Source organism: Eubalaena glacialis, chromosome 10, assembly GCF_028564815.1.
Source record: "Eubalaena glacialis isolate mEubGla1 chromosome 10, mEubGla1.1.hap2.+ XY, whole genome shotgun sequence".
NCBI lineage: Eukaryota > Metazoa > Chordata > Mammalia > Artiodactyla > Balaenidae > Eubalaena > Eubalaena glacialis.
This window is the reverse complement of record NC_083725.1, coordinates 23,911,905-23,923,906: the sequence shown is the minus strand read 5'-3', so window position 1 is coordinate 23,923,906 and position 12,002 is coordinate 23,911,905.

Below are 12,002 nucleotides of genomic sequence, written 5' to 3'. Positions count from 1 at the left end.
GGTGTGGTAGGTGGGGAGAGAGAGAGAGAGTAGCGTCGGGTAACAGGCTGAGGTTTGGACTCAGTTCTCTGTGAAAGGGAGCAGCGATTTTTTTTTTTTTTTGGTTATAGAAGAATTATTTTATTCAGTGATATTCAAGACATGATTAGGTCATGGCCTTATATTCACAGTTTCAAGTTGGAAATAATTCAGAAATAATGATTAACGTTTGGAAATTAGCTATTAGTTATGGATTCAGAGGAAAAAAGAGCTTTTGCTGAGTGAGTCATAAAGGATGCTAATCACATTAAAAACAAATTTAGTAAATAGTATCAGTCAACCATGCAAATAGATGAAAAATATTTACCAGCCCACGAAATGTTTTACCAGCCCTTCTGCTTTTGTGACATCCCAAATGTAGTGAATGTTTTTTAAAATGGGAGCAAGGCTGTCTGGATGGAGTCGGCACAGAGCGGGGAGGCCCACCCGGAGCCATTGCGAGAGTCCAGGAGGGAGGGGGGGGCTTGAGCCATGGGGAGGGGATCCTCGGGGTCCTAGTTACCCCGCATCCTTCTCAGCGGAGCCTCAGGGAGCCAAGCGTGTCCAGGTGGAGATACAGCGGCTCCGTCCATACTGAGCGGAACACTGGCCACAGTGCATCCAAGGACACACGTGGGTGGTCCTGTGTTATATGTTTCTCTGGATTTGTGCTACAACCTGGGGTCTGCAGTCACAACCCTTTCTTCTAGATGCTTTAGTGAAGGGGGAGAGAAAGACCAGAGAATAAGCCAGACCCATGTTTGGGGGTGGCAGGGAGCCAGCAACACTCTACAAGCCCAGTTGAATGGGGATGCAGGCTGAGCGTTTTAGATTTGACGAAGGTTTATTATGTGCTGTGCTGCCAATGTGCTGTGCCTCCACCCCCAGATCTGCCCTGTTACATGCCCAGGGGGCTCCCTTGTTCTCTGCTCTAGAGTTGGGCTTGACCTGCTTCGAAGGAGTCGGACTTCAAACACCTGCTCACACGCTGTACCAAGTGGCATCACTCACTGTCTTCTGGGAACAATAAATTCTTGTCAGTGTGCCAGCTGCTTCCTGCCAGGACCCTGACAAAGGTACTATGCATCCTCTGTACCTACTATTAATCCTCACAGCCGTGGGAGGCAGTCTTTCCATTTCGTATATAAGGAAAGTGAGGCCCAGGAGAGGCTACCGGACCAGACCTGGCCTGGGGGCCGCCAGGAGCAGCGCCGTCTGGACGCACAGAAGACGGGGTGGCTCTGGCGCCACCCGCCCCCTCCCCCCGGACGACTGGGGAGACTCCTCCTTGGGAAGCGTGAAATGGGAAGGTCCTGGTGACCTTGGCCACGGCAGGGAGGACAGCTTCCTCGGACCTACAGCCAAGCTTGCCTGAGTGAAAAATAAACTTCTACGCGTCCGCCGAGAGATGGGTTAGCTCAGGACCCATCCTGAGCAACACGCTTCTCTAAGTCACTTAACCAGTGAACGGCAGGACCAGGTTACAGGCAGGATACGGACAGGATGCAGGAACTAATTAGGAGGAAGAAAAAACCCCACATGGTGCTCCGTCAGTTGAAACCAGGGCCCGGGGCATTTTCTCTTGCTCACTTTTTCCACAGCTGTTCTGCTGTTACTAGCATCACTACCCATAACATTAGGAACTTAAGTTTCTCGAGTGCTTCACGCCAAGAAATGTGTTGAAGGCTTTATCATCTCATCTGGTCCTCCGCTGAGATGTGCACTGTTATTATCTATGTTTCTCATTTCAGGGAGCTGAGCTCAGAGAGGTTAAGTAATTTTCCAAGTTCACATGGGTGGTAAGCGTCAGCACTGGGGTTTTAACTCAGAGTGTGACATTACTTTCTACTGCTTCCCAAGACCAAGGCCAATGCCAACAAGGAAAGGAGGTGTGAAAATGCAAACACACACAGACACACATCGAACCACTTAGGATGGAAGGGAGCAGATCCAAAGAACCCTGAATGTTGAAAACATTCCCCCAAGGTCCTGCCACAGTATCTGAGCATGTGCTCGCACCAGCCAAGATGAAGACGTTTTCCATCAGTGGTTTTGAGCTGCTCTGAAGAACCCCATTGCTGCTCCTACACTTGACACAGTTTCTGTTTTGCAGGGCCAATGGGTCAGGTTTGAGGAACTAGCTTGTTTTAGCTTGCTCACTACGGTAGCCACCTAAGCCCAGGCAACCACAGGGTCTTAGTCCTGGTGGGACAATCACGCCCCAGCAACTGCAAGTGCCACTGTGCAAACCATTCTTCTGGGAGACAATTAAATTTAGCTACGAGTGGGCCTGACATGGTTAGCATCCAGTATCCAGGGACCCATCCCACACACATGTGACATTAACCACATCGCCCAACACACCTCATCCTCTTACTTAGCAATATCATTTTTCCTCTACGATCCTGTTTATTTCTTTATCTGTCTTCCATTTGGCCCATATAATTACACTATGCTAGCAAGGAATTCATGTTAGCAGAGCAAGGATGTATCCTTTTTTAAATGAAATTATATAAGATTAAGTTCCCTAGGGACTTCCCTGGTGGTTCAGTGGTAAAGAATCCACCGTACAATGCAGGGGGCGCGGGTTCGATCCCTGGTCAGGGAACTGGGATCCCACATGCCGCGGGGCAGCTTAGCCCCGGCACCTCAACTAGAGAGCTCAAGTGCCGTAAACTACAGAGCCCACGTGCCCTGGAACCCCCGAGCCACAATTGCAGATCCCATGCGTCCTGGAGCCTGCGCGCCACAACTAGAGAGAAGCCCACGCGCCGCAACAAAGATCTTGTGTGCCACAACTAAGACCCGATGCAGCCAAAAATAAAAATAAAATAGATAAATAATAAATAAATCTTTAAAAAAAAAAAAAGATTAAGTTCCCTAAATAGAGTGCAGCCTAATTTAGGCATTCCCCTGTCCCCATGTCTGGGTTGGCAGCCCAATCCAAGATATAAACAACATTCACATATCTAGGTACACTGACTTCTAGGCTTTTCTTTGGGGTAGGGGAGGGAGGCTCTGGCTCTGGTACTATTTCTTTTCCTACTAATGGGTTTTGTTTTGTTTTTTTCCTGAGGGAAAAGGGATTCTGAATATGGAAGGAAATTTCCTTTTCCAACATTATGGTGGAGTAGGTATCCTCTAAAAACAATACTAAATAAAACAACTAAAAATATTGAATGCAATAATTTTTAAAATTTTCTTTTAAATATATAAATGTACCTTCTTTAAAAAAGTTTTTGCCTATTTTTCTTTCAGTTTTATTGAGATATAATTGACATACAACACTGTTTAAAGTGTACAGCATAATGATTTGATTTATATGTGTTGTATATTAATTACCAAATAAGTTTAGCTAACATCCATTTCCTCATATATTTACCAAAAAAAAGAGCAAAAACTGTTTTTTTTTTCTTGTGATGAGGACTCAGGATTTACTCTCTTAACAAGCTCCAAATATAACATATAACAGTGTTAATTATATTAACCATGTTGTACATGACATCCCTGGTACTTATTTATCTTATAACTGGGAGTTTGTGCCTTCTGATGCCCTTACCCCAGTTCTACTCCCTCTCCCCAACCTCCTGCCTCTGGTGACTGCAAATCATCTCTTTTTCTGAGTTTTGCTTTGTTTTTGTTTTCATTTTAGATCCCACATATAGGTGAGATCATACAGTATTTGTATTTCTGTCTGACTTATTTCACTGAGCATCATGCCTTCAAGGTCCATCCATGTTATTACAAATGGCAGGATTTCCTTCTTTTTTTAAGGCTGAATAGTATTCCATTGTTTAAATACCACATTTTCTTTACCCATTGATTTGTCAAGAGACACTTTGATTGTTTCCATGTCTTGACTATTATAAATAATCCTGCAAGTGACTGCACTTTCAAGAAAGCAGGGGAAATTCTCAGGAGTCAAAATGAAGAGATACCAGGAAACCACAGAGGTAAGCGGGTTCTGGCAGCTTCTATACAAAGACCCCAGGAAGGAGTTTTCCAGTCTCAGTTTCCAAGAGCCGTGGGTTTGAGTGGCTTCATGGAGTAAGGGTCCGTGCAGGGTGGGAAGTTGGAGATAAGACCCCTTACATATATACGCCACCGTCAGCACAAAGGTGGCCTGAACAACTCTGCACCAGCAAAGCCACGACAGAGAAACTCATCTGCTTTGACCTTGACTCTAGATGTGGGAAAAAGTACCCTGAAAGCGTATAACCACGGCTTTCCCTCACATGGGTTTGAGGAATGAATTTGAATCACCTGGGCTGTCCAGAAATCTCAGGGCTGAGAACTTTAACTTTCAGTGGTCTTGGGTTGAGGGCACCTGGCGGAATTAAAGGTAAAACCTTTTTGGAGGTCGGCACGCTCAGCCAAAGCTTCGTATGATTCCACAAATACACCTCGGTAAGTAAGACATGAGCTCATAGCCCCAGTTACAAAACATAGGAGGAAACAAGCCTCTGAGGAAGAGTCAGAAGGACCAGCAACGAAAGGTCAGATGCTCAGGGCATCAGATACTGGCATATCCCCTAGAGAATCTAAAGTGGGCACTTCACAGGGTTTAAAGAAATAAAAGAGGGACCAAAAACAGATGCAAGAAATACAATAATGCCAAACAGCCCAGACAGATTTGAAAGAAGAAACATAGCACTTTTAAAAATAAAATCATGATAATAATGGAAATTAAAACTCAGTGGATAAGTTAAAAGGTAGCTCAGACATAGCTGGAAGGATTGGAAGATTCTTCTGCAAAAGATTGTATAATCTTTTCCTGGGCCTGGAAACGTCAGTCTTCTTTTTTAAAAAATTTATTTGTTATTGAAGTATAGTTGAATTACAATGTGTGTAAATTACTGCTGTACAGCAAAGTGACTCAGTTATATATGTATATTACAGTCTTCTGTCTTTGTGTAGGTCCAGGCCATAAGCATCCAACCTGATCTGTCTCCTCTTGGGGCTGGAGTCCTAGAGTGGCCTGATGTCACGTGGGACAGAGGGATGCTCAGTCCTTCCGTCAGAGTCAGAAAGAACAACTCCTAACCTGGAATCCCCACTGACCACTCAGTGCTTGTAGGTCACAGCAAACTGAGGAAGGAAGGCTCGGACTTTTAAATGAAAGTTTCCTTTTGTAAAGCTACTGAGAATGAAGGTTTTCAGAAGCCATCCGCACAATTTTCTGCTTATGCAGGAGATGATATTTTCTCCCTAACTGCAAAGTCAGTTGTATCTTTGGGGATTTACCTTATTAATAAATAAACAGCTGAAACTTGATGTGTGCAACTGTTTAATGCTGAAATCTGCTCAAGGATATGAGTGTGTGTGTGTGTAAAATTTTTAAATAAGACTTTACTGTGCTTTATTAAGATACTTAATTTTGTTGTAAACATGAGACAGAAAGAATTATGAACAGAAAAATACCCAAAGATCTTCCCCAGAATGCAGCTCAGAGAGACAAAGAAATGAAAAGTATGTAAGAGAAAGAAAGAAACATGATAAAGGACAGAATGAGAAGGTTTAAACCTCAATGAATTGGAATTCCATAAAAAGAAAAAGAATGATCAAACATTAAGAGGCAAGAAATTTTCCCGAGTTGATGAAGGATGGTGATTCTTGTTTAAGATGTGAATCAGAGGGATTCCATGCAACAGGAAAATGTTGAAAACTAAGGTTTGATGGTAATCCCCCAAATTGTATGTTAAAACATTTACGCTAATATATGTGGGTTCATCGCTGGTGATGTTTTCTTGCTTTGCTATGATGTAGACATGAGGATGTGTTCCCTGGAGGTCAGACCAAGGAAGAAGTTTGTTAAGGAGGTGACAGCACAGAGAGGTGATTCTGAGGATGTCAGGACCCCAGGAAAGACATAATAAAAATAAAACTGAGCCGAAGGTACATTCATCTGAGGCTGACAGATGAGGTAAGGGACGGCGTGAGAGGGAGGGAGTCCAGGACTATAATTTAGTAAGAGTTTTCTGAACTCCAGTGCTAGTGGGATTAAGTAGTTATGGCCCCGTGGCAAGTTCATGGGAAAGAGCCAGAGGGAAAATTAACTTGTATTTGACATGAAGCACATACTCTGTGGGTATTCATGAGAGTAAATTATACGCAGTGGGGAAGTTTAAAGGCACTTCCTTTTTCTCCCTTAATGAATATGTACCATTGAATCCCATTGAACTACCCTCCTGGTTTTAGTAAACAATCGACAACTTCTGACGCCTATAGTGTTTAGCTGTCTCTACTTATGATTAAATGGAGGGGTAATCCACATCACAATAATCCCTCGGAATTGCACAGTATTTCCCACCAACACTTGGTTCCCTGCTCGTCAGCACAGTGCAGGATCCCAGCCAGGCTGACGGGCGATGCTATGGGAGAGCCGCGGTGGGGAGGAGACTTGACCTTGGGGGAGCCGGGAGTCGTGCGAGCCGCCTGGCTGCCCGGCGGGAATGGAAGTGCCCAGCTGCCTCAGAAAGTGTGGGGTGCTGGGCGGAGACGCGCAGGTGGGCATCGCTCCTCTCTCTGCTGCCCTGAGAACACAGGACGGTGGCTGCTCACAGCATCTATGACGGGATGAGTCCCCAGCTCGCCAGGGGACGCTGGGGACCCGTGGCTGCTGAAGGGGGCACTCAGGCTGGAAGCAGTGCCGGGGGCAGCCCAGCCTTGGCTTCCTCCTTTCCTCCGGGGCCCCCCTCTGGCCGTTCACGCAGTAACAGCACAGACAGCGGTAATGCGAGGGGCTCTTTTGGCACGATGAAAAGAGCCAGAATGTTCCAAGAGGCCTTTCTAACGAGGGTGGGGACAGGGGCACTGCCATATATTCCGCTTGTCCTTGCAGCAAACCTGGGAGGCAGGTAGAGCAGGTGTGATTATCCACATTTTAGCAAAAGGGACTGGAGAGATGAAGTCAGTTACTGAAGGTCAGCGGCAAAGCAGGGAACAGATTGCCGGTGTCCTGACTCTTAGTCAAGGAGAAATTCCATCGAGTCTTAGAATTAGAAGCATCTTAATCAGCACAGGTGATTTAATGAAGCTTTGAAGGCAGGGATCTGGCATTAACTGCTACCCCCTTAACTATGATAAGGCAGTATTCACAAGTGACTACCTAATCCAAGCGTTGATAGAAAAGAGTCACTTTAATGTCCTTATCTTGACTAGTTTGGTCCTAAAGCTCTAACCAGGCGGTTTCTGAAAGCATTTCCCATTCTGTGTGCACAGACTTGGAAAGTGGGTAGTGGTCCTCAAAATGTCATCCATTCTGCTGATGCAAGAGTACCTGACAGTAACAAGTGTGGCCAGTATCATCATAAATGTAGGAGCATCATACGTTACAACCCTGAAAATCCCCAGTTGTTATAGGCCCAAGTCTCAGCCTAAGCAGATGTGAGCTTGGAAAGGTAAGAGTAGGATGGAAAGATACAGAAAGAAGGAACCAGTACCACAAACTTTTCCCAGCACTCGGTTCTTACCTCTCCATGTCCATGTACACTACTGGCTTCTGCTTCTGCTAGAAGTTTGGAAAAGAGGCAAAAAGGCCAGCCACCTCCCCTGGGACTGGGAGAGGGGTCTAGGACAGTGTTCCTGTGTCACCTTCCCACCCTAGCCAGGTACAAAGGAAAGGCACCTTCCAACTTCCATTGACCCAAGCATCCTCCCCTTTTTGCAACACAACCTCTCCCTACCCCGTCTGAGACTCCTACTAGCAGAGTTACTAAAATATGCTAGGGTCACAAGGGGTAAGGGGATGTGCAGAGAAAAGGAATCATGAGAATAAACTTGATAGGGGCAGAGTCTCCTCATAAGCAGGAGTTAGTTAGTTGTTGTAATTTGCTAATTATCTCCTTAGAAGGTGGAAATTAATCAAACAAGTTTTTAATGAATTTCTGCTACAGACTCAGTGCTGTGGTGGGCACTGAGGGGCCACAGAAACCCTTGGAAGGGCCTGCAATCCAGTTAGGGGTGTGACTATGTTACAGGTTCCTTCAGTGGATAACCCCAAACCACATACAACAAAGCAATAGGCTGTGCAATAGAAACCACAGGAAATATGGAATTAAAGAGAAAGAGATCAAAGGGGGCTTCCCAGGATCCTGGGACATCTTCAAGGAAATGTTTCCAAGACACTAACGTGTCACACCTTCCACTAGACTGGAGGGCGGGAACCAGTAGGGCAATGGACAGGTCACTGGGAGTAGGTGGGATATTATAAATTTGTCCAGAATCTACCTTGCCTACCTCCACCTGATTTAGTTACGACTGGAAGGTGGCAGTCTGGACAAATTTGCCTGGGTGAATCCTGAACAGGTAAGTACCCTAAACTTTTTGCCTTAAACACACACAACTTCAGTTCTTTGGAGGTCCAGTAATGGTGACCTTTCCTTGTCTGCTTGCCTATCTGTTGTGCATAGAAGGCGGATCCACTGTACCTGAGTCACGGGCCTATTGGTGAATTAGGACGCAAAGGTGAAGGGCTAAACCTCTAGGCAGGGTTTCTCCACCTCGGCCCTGACGTTGGGGCCAGGTCATCTCTGCTGTGGTGTCTGTCCCTCGCACTGCAGGATGTTTAGCAGCATCCCTGGCCTCTGCCCAGGTGCTCGTAGCACCTGCCCTCCCCCATCCCCCAGTAGAACAACGAAATGTGTCTCTAGCCTTGCCAGCCATCCCCCTTGGCTCTAGGGAAGAGGATGCCACGTGGCTGTCCCCTTCTCATCATTCATCACTTCTGAATCCCTGGGCGAAGCCACTTTGCCTCAGCTGATGGTTTTTCTTGAAACCAGAAGGGAATTTAGAGTTGGTCTGAGTCCAGGCTCTCCTTTAGAGACTAAGGCCCGGAAGGGAGCTCAGCTCGTAGGGTGGTAGACCTCGATAACAACCCTGGTCCACGAGCCCAACACCTTCATTGCACGGCTACTCAGATCTTTGGCCGATCACCCAGCCAGCCAGCCCTCCCAGGGCCGCCGTTTACCACGTGGTAAGAAGTAGAGCTAGGAGCCCACCTCCCATCGAGGGTCCCCAGTAGGCCCTTGTTGGGGATGGGTTATCAGATTGTGGATTTTGTGTTGGAAATAGTTCCTCGAGGCCCAGAAAAGTAAACTCATTTATTCATTCGTCCGGCAAATATCCTCAAAGCACTTTTGTTGAATATTGAGGATACAAAGTCTCTGCTTGTCTTGGAGCTCACAGATGAAGTTATAAGGGACATATGGGGATCGTTATAAAATTAGAACTTGCCCGAAATGACAGAGCACCTCGTGGGGCTGAGCTGCACAGGGGGCCACGCCCAACCCCACTGGGAGGCAAGGACCACTTCCAGGAAGAGCAAACCCCGGAACTAAGTCGGAGGGGATGAGCTAACGGTTAGGAGGTGAGGCTGCACAAGAGTGTTTCGGGCAAAGGGGAAGCGTGGAGAAGCCCATGGGCTGGAAACAGTGCAGTGAGTGTGGAGAGCACCAGCGATCTGGCCTTGGTGGAACGTGAGAGTTGAGGGGAGGAGAGGTGGGAGGCAGACTGAACGGCGGCCTTCACCGCTGTCCTGAAGAACTTGAATTTACTTCTGTGGGCGACACGGAAGACAGAGTCTAGGAGAACAAGTTCAAGGCAGGAGGACCGAGCTGGGATGGTGCCGCAGTGTGGGGAGGGCGGATGGCACAGCCAGCCACTGAGGAAGAGGGGAGGCTCACGAAATAGACATGAGGATGTCAGGGCGGGGCAAGAACGACACTCAGTGTCTAGGAGTGCCGTCCAACGAGACCGCGAACACAGGAGAAGCAGGGCTGGGGATGGGAGCCCCGGAGTGCCCGTGGGACTCCAGGTGCAGCCGTCCAAATGTGGGATGGGGGGCACATCCGGCTTAGAGAACCGGGTTGGTAAAAGTGCATTGGGAGCAGGTGGAGGCTGGATGCAACCGTGGGATTGGGTGACATCACCAGGGGCGTGTGGGTCTGAGGAAGGGGTGCAGGGGGGTGGCACTTTTAGGCACCAGCAAATCTAACGGAAGCACTTCTCTCCAGCAACCACCTTCTTGGCCAGTCCAGCCATTCTACTGACAGTCATCCACCCCTGGCTGGACCAGCCATGCTAGTTTCCTTTGTGAAATAGGAACAGTGAGTAGACTTGCCCAGGCAACTTATAAACTTTCTCAGTTGCCCAGACCGTTTACAGACTTTTATTTCCCACCGCCAGACTCTCCAAGAGGCACCAGAAGGCTGGCTGGCACGCTGGCCAGGGTCCCAGGATCCTTCTAATGAACTGTGAACCTAACATTTGTGGAAAGCATTGTGCAACTTCTAAGGTTTGTGGTCAAACGGGTTCATTCCCAGCTTAATTGTCAGTGCAGACCCTTAAGAACTAGATTATAGCTTCCAGAAGTTGTTGACTGTTTACTGAAAACCAAAGGAGAGTTCCCTTTTGCGATGTATTTGCAGTTCTGTATATTTGCAGTGGGGGAAGGAGGTTTTCTTTGAATCGCCCTCTCTGCATGTAATTTTCTCTGATGAATACCTATAGTGTCTGTGTTTCACGTGAAACATGACTTGGTGTTTCCCCCTGGCTGTTTCCCATGAACTTGGCCCTCTTGGTATGATGGAGACAGTAGTACTGGCTGGAACCCTTCACAAATTCTTCTCAGCTCCTCAGCCATTTCACTCCTTTTAGCACTAACCACATCTTTCAGTCATTCAGCTATTTAACCCTGATGATGGTTTAAATGATGAGCTTTTCTTAAAACATTTGTGCTTTGTTTCATGTTCCTATATTCTTTTTTTTTTTGGATGTCTTTTTAAAATTTATTTTATTGAAGTATAGATGATTTACAATGTTAATTTCTGCTGTAGAGAAAAGTGATTCAGTTATACATATATACATTCTTTTTCATATTCTTTTCCATTATGGTTTATCACAGGATATTGAATATAGTTCTCTGTGCTATACAGTAGGACCTTGTTGTTCATCCATTCTCTATATAATACTTTGTATCTGCTAATCCCAAACTCCCCGTCCATCCCTCTCCCACTCCCCTCCCCCCTGGCAACCACAAGTCTGTTCTCTATATCTGTGAGTCTGTTTCTGTTTTGTAGATAAGTTCATTTGTTTCATATTTTAGATTCCACATATAAGTGATACCATATGGTATTTGTCTTTCTGACTCACTGCACTTGGTATGATAATCTCTAGGTCCATCCATGTTGCTGCAAATGGCATTGTTTCGTTCTTTTTTTTATGTCTGAGTAGTGTTCCATTGTATATATGTACCACATCTTCTTTATCCATTCATCTGTCCATGGACATCTAGGTGGCTTTCATGTCCAGGCTATTGTGAATATTGCTGCTATGAACATAGGGGTGACTGTATCTTCTCGAATAGTTTTGTCCAGATATACTCCCAGGAGTGGGATTCCTGGATCATATGGTAGTTCTATTTTTAGTTTTTTGAGGAACCTCCATACTGTTCTCCATAGTGGTTGTATCAATTTACATTCCCACCAACAGTGTAAGAGGGTTCCCTTTTCTCCACACCCTCTCCCACATTTATTATTTGTAGACTTTTTGATGATGGCCATTCTGACCTCATTGTGGGTTTGATTTGCATTTCTCTAATCATTAGCGATGTTGAGCATCTTTTCACGTGCCTCTTGGCCATCCGTCATACTCCTATTTTCAAAGTGCTTTTACATAGAATAATTTTTGCTTCTATCCTAAGCTTTATATTTTCTCTTTTTACTGATGAAAAACTAAAGTGCAGAGCTGGAGGCAGGACTTAGAGCCTCGAAGGTGCCTTCAGGTGGGTCTGGGTTGTGGGCGTGGCCCCAGGTCCTGTCCCTTGGCCCTGCCTGGCCTCAGGTGGTACTTACTCACTGGAGGAGGATTTAGTCACTGGAGTATGAGAACAAAGAGATTTTTGTTCTGCTTAAGAATAAAACACTCCGCAGCCCCTCCTGCCGGACAGTTATGCCTGTGATATGGGGGGTATACAAGCTGGTGTT